Source organism: Planococcus citri, chromosome 1, assembly GCF_950023065.1.
Source record: "Planococcus citri chromosome 1, ihPlaCitr1.1, whole genome shotgun sequence".
NCBI classification, from domain to species: Eukaryota; Metazoa; Arthropoda; class Insecta; order Hemiptera; family Pseudococcidae; genus Planococcus; species Planococcus citri.
The window spans coordinates 56,891,653-56,915,259 of record NC_088677.1 but is presented as its reverse complement, the minus strand read 5'-3'; the positions used below and the strand labels follow the sequence as shown (position 1 = coordinate 56,915,259).

At 37.2% G+C, this 23,607-nt stretch overlaps 1 protein-coding gene across 2 annotated transcripts in view; it reads right to left on the bottom strand.

Moving 5' to 3' along the window:
- The window catches only part of LOC135833008 (limbic system-associated membrane protein-like), a 489,776-nt gene that overhangs the window by 311,704 nt on the left and 154,465 nt on the right, over positions 1-23,607 (bottom strand). The gene's annotated exons all lie outside the window — the stretch shown is intronic.

Genomic DNA, 23,607 nt, shown 5'->3' with positions numbered 1-23,607 from the left:
CCTACAGACCCACGCTCACCTTATGTTTGAGAAATTCGCTTGAAAAAACAAAACCATATTTTGAAATTCCATTCGTAAACAAAATATATGTATATTCGGTCGAATTTCCCGGGGATATCTAATTTCGTATTTCAGTCCAGAGAGAACGAGAGGAAAGGTTGTTCGGTAAGAAAGCACATAACGCGTGTTTTTTCGCGAAAAAATAATTTCGTATTGTATATTTTTATGGTGTTACGCGTTTATCTGTTTGGACATCGGTAATATTTTATCTAGCCGATGTTCTGGGAAATGTGCTTGAGTAAAAGGGATTTACTACTTTCTTCGGGATTACCGGTAACAACGGCCAGGTTTTGCTGATACCTTTATAGGAGGAATTTTCGTCGGTCTGGTCGTCCCACGCCACAATCACCGCCATCGCTGCGGCCGCTGCGCTCTGTTTTTCCCAAAGTAAACGGTGTTATGAATTTTGCTCGAGAGGATAGAGAATGGAGCGAGCCGGCGAGTGGATTTTTCTTTAATGTGGTCGCTAGTGCGTGGGGCTCGCCGGGACGTAGAAATTGAATTTATATTTTTACGCGTGTACGTTCACGTTCTCTCGTCGGACGATTTTTCGCCGGAAAATGGGCTTAGGATATGGTTTGAAATATGCCCGATTCATATTCGCCTTTCTTCCTCTAGTTCTCGTATCGTATCTTACTTTGGTCTTTCATATCGCGGTGACGTATTCAAAATAGCTCGGTATTATGCGTAGATAAACGTATAGAATTTTCTGCTTGACCGAAATCGTATGGTATTCTTGACAGAATTGGACAGAATTTCATACCATTCAAACTACTACGGTGGTATTGGAATGTTATTTCAAATCCATCCTCTTCCTGTCCCCATTCTACAAAATCACTCGAAGTGCTCTTTTCTGGGAGAGTTGATGTGAAGACTTATATAAAACAGCAGAATCTACATTTAACACTGAAAAATAGTGAAAATGTCCCTCTTCTCTTTCAAACTATCCATTGACCGACGTAATTCCAATAAATTAAGCATTTCCAAAACCTTTCGTCGTCGTTGTAGTCGCACTCCTTTACAGGAGATAGCGTATATTTCCATCTATATTAGCTGGTTTCTAGCGTATCTGATCGTTTCTTTCAGGGTCTTTACCGGGAGAGTTGGCTGGTGAGTTTGTTAACAGCTCCTATCGTTTCCTCACTCTCATCGATCTTCCTTGGATTTTCCCCTGTACTGCTAGCATGAAAATACCGTTTTCTCGTATTTTATGAGCTAAATACTTTAGCTTTCTGGTTTTTGATATCTTCTACTACGACTTTCCGCTCCTCTTCTATTCTTGCTAATACTTCCTTGTTGGTAATGAAGTCCTTCCATGAGATCTGTAGTAGCCTTTGATAGCACCACATCTTAAAAGCGGATACTTTCTTCTCGCATTCTGCACTCATGGTCCATGTTTTGCAGGAATACTTCAGAATGATCCATACATAGCATCGCATAATTCTCTTCCTCAGACCTATACTCATCATTCAATTTCCCAGCACATTTGCAAGGTTGTTGAAAGCAGTTTTTGCCATTCCAATCCGTGATTTAATTTCTTTATGATCTCTACCATCGTTGTTTATCAGCGCTCCAAGGTATCTGAACTGGTTTACATTTTCAATTTCTTGTGTTCCAATGTTGATTTTGACCTCTTTATCATCTCCTTTTGTAAATCTCATCACCTTGGTCTTGCCTGTGTTTATTTTCATTCCATATTTTAATTCTGCACTGTTAATTCGGTCGATCATCTTCTGTATCTGCGCTTTGGCGCATAAACTTGAATTATTACAATTGCTTTTGGCTTGACCTCCAATCTCATGAGTAGTATTCTCTCTGATTTTGGAATTATAGCACAGATTTTATCGATGATTCTGGCCTGCGATTATGAACTTTTGTTACAGTTAACGAATTCGTTAACTATTCGTTAACTTAACGAGAGATATTTTCTCACGTAAACTTAACATGGCTTAACGAAAAGTTAACGAAAGGTCACAGAAAAAATATGCGAGTTAACGAATTCGTTAACTGTAACGAAAGTTCATAATCGCAGCCCTGGTATGATTAATATACCCAGACCCACACCTAGTTCGTGTGTCTTTCCCAGCTTAGATCATTACATAGTCTTGATCTGCCCAGTTTCTACTGTTTCCAGTCTATTGAGTCTTACTTATTCCCAATATGCCGATTTGTAATATCCTGGCTTCCATAATTACATTGGCAAGTCTTCCAATTTTATACGAAGTTCTTACATTCTAGGTTGCGATGTTGATGTTGTTCCACCTTGTTGTGACTCTCAAATATTCTTAGCACCCTAACCAGCTGCCTTGGCAGATGAGGATCAGCCTAATGGAGACTTAAGGGCCATTGCTAAATTGATGTCCATATAATTCTAGGGAAATATAATGGTGTTGGTTTCCTGTTGCCTTCCACCATGATTTTCTGTTGGGGTTTACTCCCTTAGCTGAATTTGCCAGTTTTTAGGCGCTCGTATTTGCCTTCTCACTCTGAAGCTCTTGCACTTCCCTAGGGCTGGAACGAGTGAGTTGTTGGTGTTCTGCAGCTCTTATGCATTCTTGTTTGTAATCCGTATTTATGTAGAGGCTTGGCCTTCAACTTGCCACTCCTCCCCATTGTTCCACCAACTGGATAATTCTGCTTTAGCCATGTTTATCAATTTCAAGTCCATCGAACAGCAACATTTTACCACCCTGCACAACGTAGACACACAGAATACCCCTGATGTTGTCTTTGCCTTCTCATCTGTCCTGGGGGACTGGCTCCTCTTGATGATCCGAGCTACTACCTATAGACTACCTCTAGCGACAACAACCTGTGCCCTCACAGGGCAATCAAAATTTTATTAGCACAAATTTGATTTTTGGCAATTTTTTGAAAATGCTGATAAATAAGTGATAAGCTGATAACCACGCATATTTTTTGTTATGAAAATATTTTGTTCTTAGACAACATCGCACTCCTCTCCCCCTCCCTCAAAAATAGCTTCATTGCAGCTAACTTGAAACCTGCATTAGAATTTTGATGTTCATATTTCTCTTCTGTAAGAAAAAAGAGTGTAGTACTTCTCAACGACAACAGCGCTATCAGTTTTGAAGATACATACTTGAATTGAAAATTACCACTAATCTGAAAATCTGTGCAAAAATGCGAGAATATTCTCAATTTTTGCGCATGCAAAAAAAAATGCTTGAATTTCAACATCACTACTTATGCCCACAAAAGTAGACCCACTTGAAACAAATTTTTGGAAATTTTCCCTCCAAGTGTAGGAAAAGGCTATTACAAGGATAATACATAACCAAATCATCTCTACTTGTCAATTATTTACTCGAAAAAAATGTCCAATATCCAATTTACGGTCACATAAGCAGCCTATACGAAAACAGAATCATTTTTTAAGCGCCGAAATAAAAAATATCTCACGCACGCACCAAAGCTGCCATCGACGGAAATCTGCCATTACCGTCTTTGCAGCCAATACGATAGCGTATATTTTTATAGATCCGGCGCATTAAAAAATTTAATGCAATAAGCTTCTTAATCTAAATATATTAAATTCGCTTATACAAAAGGAAAACACGTCGTGAAATTTTTATATCGCCGCTGAATACAGAAAAATATCCGAAATTTTTTTTTCCACCGTTATATATGATAGGAGCTCGCGTCTTGAAACACAATAGCGACCACATAGCCAGTGGTCGAACGACCGCACATAAACATATAAATTTCTTATTATACTTACAAAAGGAAAAAAAAATAATAATAAAAAATCCCTTTGGTCGCGTCGCGTCCGCCATAATGGCCTCGCAAACGTTCCATCGAATCCGTATATTATGCGTCATAAACACGAGTTTTCCGTTCGACCTTTGACAATAATTGGTACACGCAGTCATCATTCCAGATGAAAACTCTGGCTCGCGCCCGTAAAAACTCGAGCAAGCCAATCGAGGGCCAAAAAAAAGAGCGAAATAGAAAAAGGAGAAAAAAGAACAGACGAGGCACCATCGCATCGCAATGAATTCCATCGTCGATACAAAATGAAACAAGATAAAGTACTGCTGGATGTTCTGACAACAAAGAGATTAAATGTACGATTTTTCGTGCAAGGCCCCATTTTATACAACAACGACTACGACGACAACGATGACCCGGCCATCGTTATGTATTATAAGACGTAAAGCGCCGCCGACCAAGAAGAAGGAAAAAGTATCTGCACACTATTGATAGAAAATTACCCAACATACGATCAGCCCTCCGGGGAAATAGGTAATAATTTTCAACATGTTCTACACCGTGATACTATATACTTGTACGTTATGTACTTATATCCCAAAAAGGCCTCCAATATGGTGCACCTTATCACCTTTGTATACTTGGAATCGTTTTTCTCTATTTTTTTCTTATTCTTTTTTTCGAAAAAAAAATAAGGTACTTGTACGCGCATGATTGTATGTTGTACTATGGAGCAGCGTAGTGGGATGAAAAAGTGGAAAAGTAATTTGTCAAGGGAAACTATTTTAAAATTTATCCGATAAGCTTATTCTAAACGGTCGACTTTTTGTTTTTATACGTTCGCATGAATAAGTATTTCAATAAAGAAGGCAAAAAAGTACAACTTCTTACGTACAAATACATATAGCCCGAGGTAATCTTGATTCGACGAAGTGATTTATGAGAATAAAGCTCCTCCAACGTATAAACGCCGTAATAGTACTATGTACTATATGGAGTACGTACTACGTATAGTATGTACTTCTTCCGTTCTTCGCCAAATCGTCGTACCACATACAGCACATCGCCAGAGTACGCCTTATAAATATCCAATATACATTCAACAACATAACGTCGAGTATTCTTTATGCATTATTTTTCCTATCTTAAACGAATATTTTCACGTTTTTTTAATACTAATTTGTTGTGTTTCCAATTTTTTCAGCTTCCGGAAAATTTTCATACTCAATTAAGCTATTTTGCCAGCGGCTGGTTCCGGTTTGTTCATGTTATACATTGAAAATGAGTTGAAAAAAAAATCGATGGGCTTTGATTCCGCTGATACGTACTCATTTGAGTGAAGTGAAAAAGAACATGCCTAGGATTTTGACGAAAATTGGCGAAAAAATCTCAGTTTGAGTGGGAAACTACATATCTAGAAAAATTTTGAGCCAGCAAACCGAACAGGAGACTGAGACAAGGGTTCTCAAAATAGGTTCAATAAATGGTTTTTTGTCATTATTGGGGTATTATAAAACCTTGGTCACCGTCCTAAACAGATAAAATTTGAATTTCTGAACCTCTCTGACCCGCTGAATTTAAAATTCACTATCATTTTAGTCCTCTAAAAGTGACTTGAACATTGGTACATAGATCGTAAATATTTAGATTTTTCATCAGTTTTACTGCACTGTCCAACCATCAAAAGTTCCCATTCTGGAAAATTAATACTACATTCATTTTCAGCAGGTTGAAATATCCAAGTGAATGCCTTGAGTGTGATAATTCCAATATAATTCTAAAATTCAATTTTTTTTTTTCACTAATATTTGTGAAAAAACCAATCCAAACATTTTGTATGGGGAAGGGTGGGGTTATGGGGAGGGAGGGGAGGAGGGATCCTTGCAAAGGTGACAGTATCTGAAGATGGCCAGAAACTACATTTTTTACCAGTGAAAAATTGAGATTACAGGCGACTATATCCATTGATTAATGTGAGGACTCCATCCAGCAAATCTGTTCATATGGACACCCACCCTTTGCATTTTGAAGAGCATTTCAAGCACTTACAGATGAACAGAATATATCAAGTTCTGATGGACTCTAGCAGCTAGGTATCTTCTTAGATTTGAAAGACATGTGCACAACAACCAGTTGCGTCATTTCCGAGTAGATGAAAGATTTCAGTGAACCATAAATTCCATAAAAACCAAACAAAAATTTGGCCAAAAACAGGACGCTTGTATCCTAGCTTCAGAAGAAAGAATGAACTACTCGGCAGGCTCCAGAAAAAAAGTATAACCACAAAAGCAATCAGATTCTGATTGAAAAACCAGAAAAGCCTAGAAAGAGATATTCTTGAGACTTGAAAAATATTTCGGGAAACAATATTGCCAACTTTTTGAGCATTACTGCCAATTTAGTAAAATCAAGAAAAATAGCCAAAAACTGGACAATTTTTTCAGTTTTTCAAAATTTGTCAACAGTATGATCAAAAATTGTCATCACTATATTCCAAAATATTTCCCCAGCTTCAGAAATGTCATCTTTTGATGTTTTATTTTAGTAGGTACAATCAAAGGAAAGTATTCGATAAGAAAATACAGCAAAAGCTCTTATCATTATAAGGATTAAAATCGGTCGGTCCTGATCTTTTATAAATCTCATTACATTTCCATCAGATTATTGTAATTAGAGCATCGGATAATGTTATAATTTTTAACTGATTTTAATGCGTTTTTTCGCATTTTCATACGATTTTTAAATGTTTTTAACTTTTTTTCACCCAGTTCTTGACTAATTTTTTTGAAATTTCAGACGTATTTTCTGATTGACATCCTTTTTAATAGGTATGTATTTTCAACACTTTTTCTCACAATTTTTGTGTAATTTTAGTTCAATGGTTACATATTTTAGTAAAAAATTGATCATGTAAAAATTTTTGACAAAAAATTTATTTTTTTTCAATTGGTTTGTGTTATAAGTCGCTTATGTAATGTGATTAAATTGAGCTGGGACAAACGTTATAACACTAAGTGGTTTTTACTGTATTTTCAAAATGGTATGAATTTATTTTAAAATAAGTGATTAGCGAAATAATTTCAACCACTCAGCAGAACCCAATAATTTTGAATTCTGATGAAAATAATCTAGATTGATGCAGAATCTTAAATATTACCTTTTGTGACTGGACCTTTTTCTAAAATGCAGGTTGGGCAGACATAGGAATGAAAAAGCCACGATTTTTTCAAAAATGATCCTTCTCTGAGGATCCATATCTCCCTTCTAAGGGACACCATTGAAGCTAAAAATTATTCGAGTAAATCAAGGTTTTCACTGAATTGAGTCGAAATCCTCCGAAAATTTTTTTGGCAATCCACCCTAATGTGTCATGAAATTTCGTCGACAAATTGCAATCATCTTACGAGGTAGGTAAGTAGAGAAAAAGTTTTCAATGCTTGACTGGTATTGTTTTTTGCTTTCAGAGCTCAGCTTCCAAGAGTTCCAACACTCTTTCAATTTCCCTGATAAACTCTTTTCCGATTGGATTAAATTACCATCCCCACCCATAAAACAGTATATGTTTTCAACTGATTGCTTCAGCTACTCTCTAAATTTGAAACAGTCAATTTCACTGCTTAGCAGTCACGACATTTTGCCTTTTTAAAGGAGTAGTTTTTTTTTACTGCAAAACAGTGAAAAATTACTGAATTGGTCAGTCAAAATGATTTTTTACTGACCAACTCAGTAATTTTTCACTGTTTTGCAGTAAAAAAAAACTACTGCTTTAAAAAGGCAAAATGTCGTGACTGCTAAGCAGTGAAATTGACTGTTTCAAATTTAGAGAGTATACCGATTGCACGCGGTATTCGACATACGTCGGTAAATTCTCATCAATAAATGGTCATACTTCACCAATAAAATTGCACTTCTCCATCAAAATAATTGAAAATGAACTGTCTAGACAGACTCACCTGCAACAAAGAAAACAAAAATTCCAGATTAGTCAATTGTTATTTAATCATTTACACACAAAAATGACGAAATGTTCCTATTTGTTGTGGGGGTACTTCATAATAATAGAAGGTGCATGATTCTCGTTTTCACACAATTCCAAATAATGAATAATTGATTAGATAATAGTCATTAATTAGCACGATTAAATTTAAAAGCCTGAAGAATAAAGAACGGAGGAACATCTATGAACTGGAAGTATCATCGGAACCAACTCTCAAGTCTTATTAGGAACATGCTTCAAAAGTGAGAGATGAAATTGAAATATTCTTTGTTTCGAAATGAGAGTGCGAAAAAATATTGCCATTATTGATTTTTAATCTGCTCAACTTTTCTGGTCCTACGACACTTCTTTTCATCTACACCGAGTTGAAAACTAATAAACTATATGATAATTAGAATATAATTTTGCGGAAGTAAACTTTTCCGGGGTTCATTGACATTATATTCGTGTGTACGATATATTCAGTCTGTACATATTTTGCCATAATTCATCAACTGCTACGTCAGTGTGTTATTGTAAAGCAGAACGGTTACATAAAGCAAAAATCTGCTTAGATAAATTACTTTTGCAAAAGGTGAAAAGCATTTCAAAAGCTCGTTCGTCGTTATATTGCAACATTCGCGAATTCCATATACCAGGATGTATGAGTCTGTAAACAGTTTAAAACTAGTTGGCGAATTTTTCGCATAGTTTTACGGCGTGTGTCTGTATATATACTCGTAGCTCGTGCCATAAGGATGAAGAGCTATCCTGAAGATGAAGAATTTAGCCGGCATTCGCGTGTGCGAGTATTTCACCTGTTACACCATTTGGTCGTTACAGGAGAATATAAGAGGAAAAAAAAATGCAATCCGGAAATAAAGAGAGAAGCAAGAAAAAAAAAGTTCACTGAAAAATTTAGTTCTTCTAAAACAAGTTGGTGTATAGACGCGAAAGCGAGTAGGATACAAAGACAGACGAAGCAGGAAGCAGAGAGCCGAAAGTTGAGCGTAAATGTACGCGTGCCATTATCATATCTCTCGCCCAAATGGACCACTAAAAGAACCCCTCTGCATTACCATAAATTTGCTTGTGTACGTTTCAGCTTTATAAAAATGCTCACTACCATACCCCATTTTGCAGCCAAAGTACAACTTTTTCGCACAGTCAAGACGAAACAGAAGAAAAAACAAGGGAAAAAGAGGCGTTCGACTTGACAAAACAACCATCGTTGATATTTATTTATTTTACCACAGAGCTCTTCTTTTTTTTTCAATGCAAAATGCACACGCATACGTCGAAAATAAACCGCAGGAAGAAGCGAGGACGTAGATAGAAAAGGGTAAACAATTTACTCTTTTAATTTTAATTTTTAATAGAATTGTTTCGGCGTGTTGAAAGAAATTAGAATGTGTCGAGTATCTAAACCCGCAATGCAAAAAAACACCGAATGGTTAAATGACCCCTGCAATAGCCTCAGCTACATTCCACATAAATTTTCATGACGATGGCAGTTGACAAAAAAAATTCCATTAGATTGGACGAAGCGTTCGCTGCCCTTTTTACACGAAAGGATGGAAACGAAAAAAGCGAGCGGTGGATGAGAACGAGGTTTTTTAGTCTTTTTTTTGCTGCACCTGGTATTTATCTAAGAGATTTTCGCAGTAAATGACAATGTATGAGTATAGAAAGTTTTCTTGTCGTTAATTTCGTATCCGCATAATCTTCCGGTTAATGCAAGATATTGTACTAAATGCTAAATGAATCATAATTCAGCAATATTAACAAAACTTTTTTAGAAATCCATTACGTAGTATGGGAAGTCTTGCGAATAATGATGTTAGTGGTGTTTTTAACGAGCGAAATGCTCGATTAAAATACAAGAAGCGGGTGATATTATAACAAAAATGGCCGAACAATTTACCAGAATCTCACGAAGCATATATGTACTATGTATACTTTAAGCAAGGATTCCAAGATGAAAATTGGTCAACAAAGAATGAAGACAATACAAAATAGAAACAACAAAGTGGTTGATGGCACCCTGCAGGACGTTGTCATTACCCAATGCTAGGCGTTAGAGGAATTCCCTGCTTGTAAAAGGAACCTTGAAGACATTTTTTTTTTCAAAAAACATGAAAAAAATTATTGAGAGTTTTTGTCTTATCTTCATAGCTCAAAAAAGCTTTTTCTTAACCCTTTGATCTGAAATTTTTTTGTAATTTCCAAAAAAAAAGAAAAAGAAACTTTAAATAATCAAAAAAGATTGAAAAAGTTACTTAGAAATGTGGGTGTACTTTCTTTCAGTGCATTCTAAGCTCCTTCAAACATAATTTAACTGGTAGCCTCGCACTCATCCACAACGATGATGTGACTCAAAATTAAATTCTTGCCATTATGTTTACGTTATATCATTTTGAGAACCCTCGTGAGCATTACATTAAAAATCCACGAAGTGTAACATTCGACAAGACCTGACTAGGACTTCTTCATTTGAAGGGACAAAGTCAAAACTGCGTAAGTAAGCACTGAGTAGTGAGTACCTGATATCAAAAGGAGTACTCCCTCGAAAGACATTCCAATTCCACTGAATTAATATACCAAATAGTATAATATAATTGTAAATGTACGTGTAGAATAGCAATATATAACGTGTGGTCTTTTCCCCCTCATCGATATAGAAACCTTTGCGGCGGCACAAAGGATCCACAGTTCCACACTGTAAACAAAGTAATAGTACAGAACAGACTAGTATATGTACATATAGCAGCATCCACGCGAAATGTACATCTACTCGATTCGCGTACACGCCACTGTTCTTAAATGTAATCTGTCTTGACTGATATATTGTATTATTATAATTTCTCGTATGTTTCCGGATAGCATCGGCGGCAGCATGCAGTACCAAATACAGCAATATAGTCATATAATGTGCTTGCGGTGCATATAGGGTAGGTATTCGCGTATACTGTAGCTGGATGGCATTGATAATTTAATGACTACGCAGTTCAATGATTCCGTTCACAAAACGTTACCATGAGAGAAAAAGACGAGAAAAATATTCGGGGAAAAGTCCGCAGATACGTATAGTAAAAAGTACTTATGATTTATTAAAATAAAAATTGAATTGGTATAAAAATGTTGCTTTATACTTGCTCAGTCTTGGTCTCGGTTGACGTGGGGAAACCCGAGTAAAAAAGTTTCGCATTTTGATACGAGTAGGTACCTACTTTCCGTTCCAAGTATATACATAGAATATACAGGAAACGAACAACACTGTTGAGGGGGCAGGGGATGGAGGCAGAAACAGGCAAAATATGAAAATGCTGCCGCTTAATACGATACCTCGTACTACACAGACACAGTATTATAATACGACATACTGAGAGACAGATATACAGAAAAAAAAGCTACCCGATCCGAGCCTATATATGACAGAAGGTGAAGGGAAAGAGAAATTGGACAGACCGAGAAAGAAAAGTTGAAAAGTGTAAAAAAAAAGTTACGCTTGTTAAAATGCCTGCAGGGTGATCGCATGTTAGAAAGAGCTGTCGAGTCGCAACTTATGTATGCTTATTTTTTAAACGGCGAATTTACACCTCTCAGGTTTAGTTCGAGTGTAAATTTTTTCAAATACGATTTGAAAAATAGTTTCAATTTTAATTGAACTTTCAAACTTTCTCACCTTGTGACTCAGCCGAGTACTCTATAGATTTACTCGTATATTTTTACCTCGTCAGTACATATTACGTACCCTGCTCCATCTTACGATACGTTAGCCTTTCACCAATTTGATGACGGTATATAAGTTCAAGTATACGGGTTAAAGAAGGCACCTTATGTGTATCGGTGTTGTTGGTACGAGTAGAGATGAATGAGAACCAGAATGAGCATTATTAATACCGCTGCGCTTTGCTACAGCTTCACTTTACGTTGGGTTTTTTCTCATTTTCACTTAAAAGGTATGTAGTATGTACACTTTGTTGCAAGGTTGTTACATGTAAAAGGATTGTGAAGCTTTGATTTTTCTTCTATGTAATACCGGGGCGAGTATGTGTGCGTTTTTTTTTCATTACATTTTTTTTTTTTTTTTTTGAAATTTTCCACGAGGATTTATTTACCGTGTAAATAACGAAACGTGTATTGTATAAATGAGAAAGTACTCGCGTACAGGAATCTTTTATTTTACTCTACTCGTTTATTTGTTTACATTGTTGTTTGCTTTTGATTACGAAAGAGCAAACGTTTTCTGAAATATGATTTTATTCACATCGACGTACACATATATATAGTATTACCGTATATAGGTGTTTTTTAATATTAAAAATAAAACAACGAGAATGCAGCGAGACGGTGAAAAATCAACGCGTATCGCGCCGCTCTCAGCTCCGATGATCGTGAAAATTGTAGAGAGCTTTTCGCTTTACTACCTAGACCTACCTATTCCTCTTACTTTTTAAGCGGAATGACAATACGAAGGCGGCTTCGATAACAAGATGGGAAAAATAAGAGGAAAGAAAAGAGCACTCGAGTCATTGTTGCGTCAGAATTTGGCCTAATTTAGAACGAGTCGTCGATAAAAAGCGATGTTTTGGATACCTACAAGTAGGGAATAGACAGAGGGGAAGTGGAGTAGGTTGATTTATAGCTAAATATCAACGTTACTGGTGTGATTCCAATAAGTCAAAAAAATTCTCTATATTGAGAAACCCCGCTATCCAAGTACCTATCTAACTGAGATGCTGGGAAAACTACCACCACTCTGTCAGTTCATGCTGCTGGAACGAAAGCAAACGTGTAAAAAAGTGTGTTTTTTGCACTATTTTTTTCCTCGCAGCAAACTATACGAATGAAAGAGAGGTGAAATGGGCGGACAACGTCGTAAACCCTGCCCTTATATTCTATTAGCGATTGATTTATCATCTATTTTCGCCCTTTTTATTCGTAATCATTTTTCGATCGCGAAGCTTGCCAGCAGAGTTATTATTATTTCGATCTTGGGAACATTTGTTATTACTTTGGTCAAGTTTTGAGCAAGTTTGTCTGCACGAGGGATGCTGAGCCTTGGCCCATAAGGAGGACTACATACTCGTACCACTTGAAAGTAATACATATGTTAAGGAACTGTCCTTTGAAAAAGTCGATTAGGCTAATTTTGTAAATGTTTTGGCTTGGATGAGAAATTTTCAAAAATAATATCTTTTCAAATCCTGTACCTTCCATCTATGAACCTCCCCCCGAAAAAATCTTTTCATTCCCGTATTCGTGAGCATGTGTAATTTGAAAAGCTGTTGTCGGAAAACCAAAATGTAATCTGTGACTCTCATTGGCTCGATGGCTCCCAAAAAAGGAATAAAATGTTAACGGATTTCCGGAAAATGCAGGAATATAGAATTTTTTTCTCCACCCCTTTTCCCCTTAACTTATCCTAACACCTACATTAATCGGCAGAAAATTTTTTGGACTTAATTTCAGGTGCGGAATTTTATCCCTAAATTTTCGGTGAATTTTTAAAAATTCGTAATTGGCCCAAATTCCATGAAAAAATCAGAATATTGGATAAAATTGAAGTAGAAAACTGAAATTTGATTTGTACCCAATTTTTGACGTTTTAAATTTGTAAGTAATGCAGAAACTTTTCAGAGTTTTTATCAGATTTTTGGATTTTCCTCTATAGAAAAGATACCTACTCGTACTTATTCAACTTCATTTTGGCTCTTTTATGACTTTTTTTTTCAAAACTAAAAAATGTAAAAAAATTGCTGAAGGATCTGGAAGAGCTCAAAACTACCAACAATCGATTTGGGAGATCGAAAATAAAATGAAAACCAAGTTCTAGCTTCCTACATCTAGAAAATAGACCATTTAAATTTTCAGAAAATGTTTCCAAAATCGAAAAATGAAAGTCAATACCTACGTACATAAAAAGGCTCGGTCACATTTATTTGTCCTTCCATTAAAATAAATATACAAGAACACTTCGAAAATATCGACTCAACTGGTAGAAAAGCCCAATAGAAATTTCGTTCGATATTAATTTCTACCTCGTCTTCCTACAAATAGGAAATGGAGTGAAAACTGGAAAATCGAGATTTGCATTTTTTTCTCCCGCTATTCCTGCTAGTCGACAGTCTTTACTTAATTTGTAAGTCACCGGCGGAGAAAGTCCAGAACTATGCAAAAACTTTCGTCAGTTTAACGGTCGTGTAAGAGAAGGGTGACAAAGTTATATAAGATACGACGAAGACTACTGCGCCCGGAACTTTACGAAAATCTGTTATTTACATCGAACTAAAACGGCTGTGGTTGTTCGCAAAGGTCTACGAGGAAAAATTCATCTCTCGGCGTACTAATTGCCGTAGAAAATTACCCCTGCTGCTGCACCCATCACATCAATCGATCCCTGTACACGAATTTCTGGTCACTGCTGTGGGAGCAACTGGAAATGGGCCGCTATACATGAATACGAGTAGGTAAATTTTGTACTCGTCGTATAGTTTATGATCGAGCGAGCAAGAATTAAACTAACGTTAAGTTACGACTTTGATTAAAGCTTCGGCCGAATGAAAATTAGCCTACTACGAGTGAATAGGCTGGCGAAAAAAGTTGACCAGCGCCGGTATTGAGTGGTTTAGAATTTCATCGTTCCAGCGGTGGTGTAATTTTTTCCCCTCTCGTATCGGCGTCGAAAAATTATGGCACGAGTTAAGCCTTCAGAGTACATAGGTATACCAGGATGATGGTCCGTACTGAAAATAAAAATGGTGCGTTGGCGAGGATTAATTCGAGTTATTAACGATCGCGTAAGGTGTTTACACGAGTTGACAAATTTAAAAAACGTGTGCCATACAGTCGCCTATGGTAATGTGGTTGCTGTTTATGCGATATCGAAATACGTGTATGTGCGTAGACGTAGGACGTACTACGTATAAGGCGGATTAAAAATTTTACCTAGGTGAATTTATCACACACACGATGTTTTGCGGATTTTTTTGAGTTCGAAACCCCTATACTTAGCTGGATGGTATTTAAGTAACACCTTTCAATTGAGCTAAATGGTACGATAAAAAAGGATTGATTATGCAAACAACCGAACATCTTTAGATTGATGACGTTAACGATAAAAATAACCTCGAATTTGAGTCTTCTTGTCGCGAACCCTTCGGCTCTATGGTAATCGATATTTCCACGTTGATGTGTTATTGGATATTTCTAATTAGCTCCAATCTCGTCGGTCCCTATGCCTGCCTTTGTTTGACAGTTTCCTTTTTAACCTTGAAAAATAAAATTTTCCTCGTTCGTTGACATCAAAAGTGAAGGTGAGATATTATTTTTGATAAAAATACATTTTAATTGATTCGTATGAGAAAATTGAAGGTAAAAGGAAGAGGTCTAAACAATCAGAAAGCGTATCCTTCGTACATAAATGCTCCTCCAGTGAGTCTGAACTCGTGTCAGTCGGAATTGATGAGTTATAAAAGAACCTGGCAAGCTTATGCTTTGTTTAAACTCATTCTTATATTTTTCATTTGACATTTTGGAGGCTTTTTAGACAGCAAATTTTCAGTCAAAACCACCAACCCCCCTTGCAGATTGATTACAGAAGTAACTTTGTACAACATGTTTTGCAAATGATTTTTAAGCATTATACTCGTACAATTAAAAATTGTTTTCTCAAGTGACATTTTAACAATAGCGATCAACTGTTCATAGAATTAGAAACCACCATGCCAAGGCACATATTCTGGTATCAATTATTTCCACCCAATAAAATTATATTTGCGAAAATTTATCACGTACGTCATTATCTAAAATTATATTTTCCCAAAGATTTTCAAAAATTGATTTAGTTATTTTAAACTGAGGTGTGTTATTACTGATTACAAAGTTAGGCAATAGGCATTGTACAAATATGTAAGGCAATAAAATTTTGAAATGAGATTAAAAATTCATTAGTTGACTTATCATCTAATAGCTCTAAATTCATGCAAAATTCTGGTAATGGAGAAATTGACAGATACTCCATATCCATAAGGACCATCATCATAATATGTATTGGCAGTTGGCACACTTTTTCAAAATGTAGTATACAGTTGATATATGTAGATACCTTTCATTCTGGATCTAGTAATTTTTTCTCAATTCTGATAGAGAATGCTACACACTGACAAGGTAATTTTTCACATGAATTTTTTCAATGCCTAAATGGATTTGTAAATATTATGACGATCTATACCTCTCAGTAGAATGGCAAAAGCTATCAACTATACGATTATAGACTTACCCCGGCAAGGATCACAATATCACAAGTATGAGAGATTCAATGATACGCGAGAGACACGTGTGTAACAAGATGTATTACAATAAAACACAAATAATATAAAACAATACCAAAGATGTCTTTACATAAGACTTACGTTAACACGTACACAATTTCACTTAATCACTAAATTAATATAAAACTTCTAAAACTATATTATACGTTATCATGCCAATTATGGCTATTATACATTCACCACGATTATATACCCGAACACGACCGTACGCTTCGCACTCAAAATACATAACATCGGCCGCAGCGCCGCTCCTTGGGCTTGTAGCCCCTAATCGCGACGCTCGTCAGTGTTACCAATTACTATTAAGCCCTACAATTCCCTTACAGGTCCGGCATATCTCCCCTCTATCATATGCCCCTTCGTGGCTTTACTCAACGAGTGGAACCAGTCAGGGAAAGCACGGATAAAAATAGAGAAGATATTTCGGAACTGTAAGGCTGGTCCCTGTGGGAACAGTGTCTGCCCCCGTGGTGTTCCACTGTGGGAATAATCGAGGCAGAGTAAGACATTTTAGCCCCTCGTACCCAGTCAGCAACACTCCCACAATGCTTCACTTCGCTACATCATACCGTCCACTGCCGAATCCGAAGATACGTACAATCAACAAGTACAACATAAACGAAGCTCAGACATCGGGTATGTATTGCGTAACTACGTACGAAAAATCCAAAAGTAATCTAAATAAAGACTTTTCCCTAATTTAACAATTTTTTCAAACTCCCAGTCAAAAACATCTACGAGTCATAACACTGAACAAGACGCGAGCGAGCTGCGAACCGAACGCCTGGTTACTGTGAACCAATGAGTACGCGTGCTTGTGGCTACATGTCGTAGCATGTCTCGTACCTAATCGGGTGAAAAATATACAAATAAAGAAAAATACAAAATTTACAAATAGAAAAATAAAAACAAAAGTTGGACAATCTTTCGATATCACATCGAAAACTAAAAATAAACACAAAATTCAAACTTACAAAATAATCAGTCCAACGAAAAATAAAAATGAAAAATAAACAAAAAATACAGCCTGTGGCCGAAAACAACATACTAATCTCTACGAACAACAAATGAATCGGTACTAAACATCAAGCAGAAAAATACAACGTAATCAATATTCATCGAACCAAATTATAACGTCGAGTGTTAAAGTTGATAATCGAGAAATTACGACGACGATGGAAAATAATCATATCGGCGGAATTTGCCTCGCCTGGAATCGATGTGCCAGTCATAAGACACTCTGGCCGAATAGCCGCTGATTTTTCGCTGATACTCGTTCGCTTTCACTGTTGAACACAAAGAAGATTAATAAGTTGATTAAATTATACCCTGTGGGTAAAATTATTCGAATTTTTCGAAAATGTCAAAGTTGGAATTCACTGTGGAATGAAGTTAAAATTAGTCAGACTCGTGATTGAAATATTTACGTTATTCCACTCGATTTGAAAAATTGAAAAATTAAACAAGATCGAAACTACGAAAAATTGAAGTAGACTTCGAGTGGATTATTTTTGTTAAAAATTTTATACTGGTGATGTTAGCCCTAGGTTCAAACCTTTTTTGAATTTTTCAGTACCTACTTTTTTCGGATAGGTACTTACAATTTTGAAATTGAAACTGTGTTTCAAAATGGCCAAAAAAAAAAAAATAAAAAAATTTTTTTTTTTTTTTTTGTGAGTCGTTTGCGTGTAGCAATTTTTTCAAAATTTTCACCAGTTCAAAAATAGAATTTTTTCTAAAAACTTACGATTGTTATCGAATTAGTTGTTCACATTTCCGGTGACGTCGTCTGTAATGGTGACTTTCGAGCTATCATTGCTGCTGCTATCGTCGGTGGTAGATGCGCCTTGTTGGCGCTGAGGAAGCGGTGTGCTATTTGCAAAATTTGCTGCATGTAGCAAACGTGAATTGTCATTTGCCTGCGGTGTGCCTGGCGTCAACGGTGGGCATGAAGTGGATCCAATTTGAGACGTATTTTCTGACGTTTGGAATTCCATTTGCTCTTGCTGTTGCAAGCTTTGAGTCGAAGTATTCGGAATCGATCCGTCAGTGGTGTTCAATGTTTGATTACCGAAACTTTCAATTGTTTCCGGTGGCTTGATGATTGGAGGTTGCAGCTGTTGCTGATTTGCCGGTACATTCATCTGTGATGAACTTCCTACGTTCGCGTATTGTGCATTTGTTTGCTCCAATTCATCGTATGCTTTATTGAATAAATTATTAGAAACGTTCATTAGAACTGCGCCTCCTGGTACCGGTACCGAACGCTGTACCATCTGGTTTTTAGCTGGGCTAATATGTTCGTCGGTTTCCATGTCGATTTGTTCTTGTTGAACTTTCGAACCAGGCGGCGTTACGTCTTCGAATGTATTTTGATACGTAGTGTATCCTTCATCTCCGGTTCCAGGTCCGCTTTCGTGCGATTCTGAGTGGTGCGAAGCGGTGTCGCTGTATCGATCGTAATAGTCGTTGCCTTCGTCTTCATCTTCCTCTTCTTGCTGACGTTCTTTCGCGTCTTTTGGCGGCATGATGAATTCGTTGCGTATAGTCAAAACGTAGTCTTCGAAAATGTCAATATTAAAATATGGCCCATGTCCATCCATGTTAGGTCGGACTGAGCCGAAAAAATTCTCTGGAGCGAGAACTTCAATAATACCATTGAAGGTACGAGTCCATGTATCTGTAAATACTCTGGTATAATTTCTTACCAGTTGTGGGTTTTGTTCTGGAAACACTACCAACGGCATGATGTATAATTCTCGTACGTTGTATTTGCGTATGAGTCGTAGAAACGTCGTAAAGTGAGCTCGGAATACTTCCGCTGTCATGCCGTTTATCATATTCCAGGTACCGATTGATACCATGATACGAGGTGGTAGCATTTTGAGCGATGTCAAATATGTAATTAAATCGACTATGTCGAGGTTGCGTCTATACATATTTGGGTTTAAAGCATTTAACGCTTCTTCTCGTAATCGTAGGATATATTGGGTCATCCCAAAAATATACCCATCACCCATCATCAAAATATCTTGAGCAGCTATCGCCGTATTTGTGCCGCCTTGACGATTAAATATACCGAGTAAGGTATATCTAACCGGATAGAACGTGAGTGGGAAAAATGGTTTAAAAATTGTTGACTTGATGCCGTATCGTTTAAAAAATCTGTTGTGGCCGCGAGCGCTTTGCTCCATCGGTCCTCTACGTTCTTGTCGATTACGCTCCTGTGGCGTAGTTGTTCGAAAAATACTACGATTTTGAGGTGGGTCGGCTGCTGGCGGCGCGTTTTCCGGTGGATTTAGTAATGCACCTTGGTCATCGTATTGTGGCTGTTGCTCCAATACAGGTACACCTAGCGGTACAGGTTGAGGTCTCATCGCCGCTAAATCGTCGTTCGGTTGCGGCTGTTGCCGAGTACGAAATAATGACGCTCTGCTCATTCGAGGTCCAGTTGATTGATTTGGTGGCGGTGGCGGTGGCATTTGTTGCCAAGATGAGTAAGTTTGAGTCGGAGGAGGTCCTCGAATCGCTGGATTCGGTGTGAAGTTTGGCGCTGGGCGCCCAGTCGAACCCGATGGTTTGTTTTGCATCGAGTTTAGCGGTGGTCGATACTCATGATTCGGCCTCGCAATATCCTCGAAAGTGTTTTGCGGTTTGGCAGCTGCTGCTGCATAGGTTGGCGTAGATGCTGCTGACGTCGAAGCACCGGTGTTTACGTTCGAAATGCTGGCTGTGCCAGATGCTGGAATTGAGTTTCCAGTTGGTGGAATTACGTTCTGAGCAGCAATATTCATTGATTTATTCGATCCTGTAGATCGTGATCGAGAACGGTCGGTCTTGTCCTTTGTTAGGGCAAATTGGTACATTTTCTCGCTTTTTGCGAGTGCAGTTTTCAATCTTTCGATTTCTTGATTTGAACGCGTAAGTTGGCTCTCGAGAGTAACGTTGGTTTGTTTTTCAACGTTGTGAAGGTCCTCCCAATATTGGGCTTCGCATTGCACGGTGGAATCGGCGAGCGTACGTAGATCGATCGCCTGGAGCGAAGGTTGCAGCACTTTGATTTGGCTGTTGTATAAGCGCGAAGAGCATCGATTGTGTGGGCAAATTACCATCATCGATCCGTTTGCTCAAGCTTCAACGAACATATCGTCGACACAATCACTGTGAAAGCAGTGACTGCAGTCACTTACGGACAGCACGGCGGCTGAAACTTGGAGATTTCCAGACGGCGACGGGTGGTAAATTACCTTTTTGCATTTTTCGCAAGTTAGAGCCGGATACGCTGACATCTGAAATAGCCAAAAACAAAAGAAAAATTCGCGATAAGAACGACACTTCAACACGATACGATCGGTTTTTGAAAAATTTCATGCAGTTTTAAAAGCAAAGTAATTGTAATAAGACTAAAGCTTACCTTTTTTGTCGTTATCTGTACCTTGAGTACTCGAAGTTGGATCGTCTGGTCCAGGTTTGGCCTCTTTCACGATTTTTCGTGCTACTCGGATCCAGTCACCGGGCTTGGTTGCGAGCCCGAATTTCTTTGTGTGATAAGCACAAAAATCGCGATTTTGAACGGCTAAAACGTCGGAATCCGTTACGTTAGGATTTTCCGATACTTTCCACTGAGGGTCTATATCCGCGAGTCGTTTTTCAATAGGTGGAAATTCGTAAACTTTCTCACCTTCCGACATTCGCACTCGCGATAAATTCGTGAGCTTTCGAGCTCAAAAGTAAGAAATTAATCGCACTTCACCAAAAAAAATTGGTTCGTGACTTGAATCGCACGAGGCACTACCGACGACCACGTGATTGCGAAAAAATGAAAAATTCTACGGAAAATTACCCGAAATGTTTGAATTTTCACATTCACGATTGTTATATGCAATAAATAGCACAAATTAAACGCTTTGAAAATAAATTTCGCATAAAAATACCCGAAAAAAGGCACAGGCATAAACATTCGATGCGACGCATACGAGAGAACAAATACTAATGGCTCGATTTGTACGGCGTGTCGCTCGATGCAGCCGGTTGTGTTGGCTTATCTTTGTACCCCACCACCCGTTCTCTCTACGTTCGTAGCGTTCGGTTGGCGAAAATGGCGCCGGTCAGGCGGCTGGTTGCAAGCCGTTCGTGTAAGCGATGTCGTTGTAGTTGTAACTACGTTTGATTTCTTGGAATTTTTGCTTTCCAATCGAAAACTTGTCAAACTGTGCTCGCTGAACACATTTTTGCGTAAATTTAGGTAGAATAAAGCAATTTTTTCAAATTCTGCTTTGATATATGTCTTCGTAATTAATCTGTGATCATTTTAGTATAAGAATATTTTTCTGATGTTGTCTAGTTTTAATTATTTTTTGTTGTTTTAGGTGAAAATTCTAGTCGAAAATCGGCTGGTATAATCAGCTCGAGTGCAAATGTGTTTTGTTGGCTATGTTGCCAAATGTGGTGTTCGTCATGATCGACGAATTCTCAGAAAAATCCTGTCTGTTTTTGCTAGTTTGTTAAAATGTGAAAATTTTGACTTTGAAATCGAATACGAATGCTTGTAGCAAATTTAGTACAGGAATTTGGGTTTCAAAATGTGTTTCAAAATTTTTCATTTCGAATTTAGGTGTCGTTGTGCGATAATTTTGGTTAGGTAGGCATTACTTACCTCTAGGTACCTAATACTTACGTATCTGGAACTTGTAGTTTTGAATCGAATATCATATTCGGTTTTATTCTAGTCAAATCGTGTTACCTGTAGCTACCATTCTATTTTAGATTTATTTTACAAATAAATAGTCGAGTCTTTTTTATGTCAAGAATTTTTTATTGGAAAATAAATTCACAATCTACGTAAGCTAAGCCTGCGGCTGATTTTTCGAAATAGTTGCGACTGTGTCGCTTTTAGCAATTTTGCAGAATTTTTTACGATTCGTAAATTTTAGTACCTGCCAAGTACCTTATAGATGAGTCTGACGGTGGCTTCGGAGATCGCGTAAGAATCTGTGATTTCATCGATCGTGATCTTGATTTTCAGCTGATCCTGTAGCCACTCTTTTCGGATGATTCGTATTTCGGTCGCATTGTTCGAATTTAGATCTACTTGATCTTCGATTTTTAAGCCTTCGAGAATTCGGGTTAATTTCCATACAACTATGGCTTGAGATTTACTGCCTAGCGCTGATCGAATCGTGACCGGTATTTTTGCGTCTTGGACTCCATTTCTCGGATGGATACGGATTACCAATAGTCCCATTTGGTTCATCTTCTTGATGATCGATACAAAAAAAAAATTTTTCTCAAATTAGACAGTACAGCTTACTAGCCGAATCTTTACCAATAGTTCGAATCACTCGCGATCGCACTTTATCACTTTTGGATACTTGAAATTTACGTCTTCGTTGTTTCACGAAAAGACAGTCGAAATTGAAATACTTTCCGTTCGTATAAAATTAATAGATAAGATTTTTCTCTTTTTCCCTTTGAGGGAATTTACCTTAATTTGAGGGAAAAAATTTACTTCGCGAATTATTATCCGATTTGAAAAATTCCAACTGTGTTGATTAAGTTTTGGGTTCAAAATTACAGGAAAATTGTCTAGAAAATTTTTTATGCAAATTTTATTAGGTAGGTTTGATACCTATCTAATCGAAAATTTACCGATTTTTTCGTAATAAATTACGTTGAGTCATCTTTTTGTAATTGTTCGAGCTTTTTCTTAGCTTTTTCCATTAGAATTTGTTTTTCTCGTCTATCTGCCATATCTTGGCGTAATTTTTCGTGATTTTCCTTCTTTTTTAAGTTTTCAAGTTGTTCCTGAATTTTAAAGTATCTTTTCATAGATGCGTCTCCTATTATTTTTTGTACGCACATGTTTAGACGTGGTTTCATCTTTTTTGACAATTTTGTATAATTTTCGATAAACTTTTGCTTAATTTTGTTTTTTTCAGCTTCATTTGCTTTATCGTAGACCTCTGTTGGGTCAAATTCGAGATCTCTTTTTATCATATTTTCTATCTCCTTCTGTGAAGGTCGTTTTAATATTGTAATTTTCTTTAGGTCAGCATCTTTTTTACTGCGTTTCTTATTGTTATTATTTGATGAATCTGAGTCAGGATTGCTGTCCGAAGATGCGTCATAAACTTTCTCTTGTTCGATGACTGATTGTATTTCGTCGTCATCGTCTGTGAGCGACATTATTATCGATTGACCATCGTCGCTACTCCAATCAATTTCGGATTTGTCAGATGAGATTTCAGTCTCATTTTTCAGTAATTCGCTTGGATCTGGCGCGAAATAGTTAATGTATTCTCCATCTGTGTAGTCAACTGCGTTGATTGCGTCTACGTCAATCACGTCATTTGAAGCTTTTTTGAGCTTTTTAGGTTTTGTAGGGACCATTCTCTGCCTGTAGGCAGCCATACGTTCTGATCGACGTAAGTTCAGTCCACTTGTGGAGGGTTGGGGGTGCTGTGCCCCTGTATTTTGTGTTGTTGTAGGTAATTTTGTTTCCTT